The 1,556-nt window shown below is 63.7% G+C and overlaps 1 protein-coding gene across 1 annotated transcript in view; it reads right to left on the reverse strand.

The window, feature by feature from the left end:
• MIER1 (MIER1 transcriptional regulator) overlaps positions 1 to 1,540 on the reverse strand; it is a 57,815-nt gene extending 56,275 nt beyond the window's left edge. Inside the window, exon 1 of the mRNA XM_019528424.1 lies at positions 1,474 to 1,540. The gene's annotated coding sequence lies outside the window, so the exon portion shown is untranslated. The remainder of the gene's footprint in view (positions 1 to 1,473) is intronic.
• Between the last annotated feature and the right edge of the window lie 16 nt (positions 1,541 to 1,556).

Here is a 1,556-nt window from a genome sequence, read left to right on the forward strand (position 1 = left end):
GCACGCACGCACGCACGCACGTCCCAGCCGCCCTGCAGCGCGGGAGGCAGCGGCCGCCCTGCCCCGCCTCCCGGCCCCGCCCCCCCGGCCTCTCGAGGGAGGCGGGCGAGGCCCAGGGGGGGGGCGGGGCTCCGCTCCAAGGTGTCCACGCTGATGACATCACGGTGGTCAGAAGCGCCAGGGGAGGCTGAGACACCCCCGGCCTGGTAGGGGCTGAGGCTAATGGAAGTTTTGAGCAAGATGCTCCATTGGCTCTACTGTGACAAGAGACAGCCCCACGGATAAAACACTTCCCGGGACACCGGCCCTCAGCCGAGACAGCAGAGCTGCCAGGGGCTGGGTCAGCCTCGAGGCCCATTCTGCCCAGCGCCCGTGTTGGACTGGGCACATGCACCCACCACGCCACCTGTGCGCTCCTCACGGCGCAGCCCTTCCATGCTTGTCTGCATGAAACGACCCGGCAGCAGCTCCTGGCCAACTTTTAGTATCAGGCTTCCCCTTCGCAAGAGAGAATGGTAATAAATAACTCTTATTTTCACCATTTTTGGGCCTCCTTTCTGTCCAGACCCCAGTTTGCCCACACCCATGACCCGAATGACTGCACAGCACAGCCAACAAATGGCTGGTGTGTGGCACTAACCGTGTGGTAGCTCAGGACCACCGAGTGGCCGCGTAGCATCTGCCACACAACTACTGCGTAGTAATCTAGGGCTACTGGCGGCTCGTGTAAACGCGGCCTCCACGGCAGAGAGCGGCTGCTGAAAGGGAGGGCTCAGTGTGGCCCCTTTCCTCTCTTGCTTGCCATCTCCAGCGCTTTGGGCCCAGGGGGCTCTGGTTCAAGGCCGTGCCCCTCGCCCGCACGCTCAGCAGGGATGGGCGCCTCTTTCCTTCAAGAATGTGTCCAAACCCCTTTGGTCGACCGAACCGGCATCTCCCACTGCACTGGGGTGCCAGGCTGCGTGAAGACCCGCGGGCACAGGCTTAGGAGGGCGGTCTCCTTGCCATCGGAAAACGGGGCTGAACTCAGCACCGGACCTGGCGTCCCCAGGGGGACTTTTAGTATTGGCCTCCTTTTGCCAGAGATGATGATAATCATCATCATTATTATTATACAGCGTAGCATATACGATAATGATGGTGATTATTAGACGGTGTAGTGCTGCATTCATTATCATCATCATCTTCACTACTTTCGGGCCCTGCCGCCCGGGCGGTGCGGGGCCCTGGCTGGACGGCACGAGCCAGCAGCGAGGTGCTTCTGCCTCGCGCTGGGAAGAAGGAAGATTTCTTTAGGTTTGAGTCCAGCGAGACACAGCAGCGACACCCGCCAGCCGGCAATGGCCAAGCAGGGCCAGAGCAACCCCGCGGTGGCGAGGCGGCTCGTGCTGCCCAGCCCGGCCCCGGCTATCAAGGCAGTCCCGGAGCCGCCGCGCCAGCGAGCCCTGCCCGGCGGACCCTCCGCGCACCGCTTACCTCCAGCAGCCGCGCGCCGGCCGGTGGCAGCGGGGCCGGCCGCTCACTGGCAGGTCCCACACGGGCGGCGCTGAGCGCGGCCC

Source organism: Gavialis gangeticus, unplaced genomic scaffold (assembly GCF_001723915.1).
Source record: "Gavialis gangeticus isolate Ggan-Ray unplaced genomic scaffold, GavGan_comp1, whole genome shotgun sequence".
NCBI lineage: Eukaryota > Metazoa > Chordata > Crocodylia > Gavialidae > Gavialis > Gavialis gangeticus.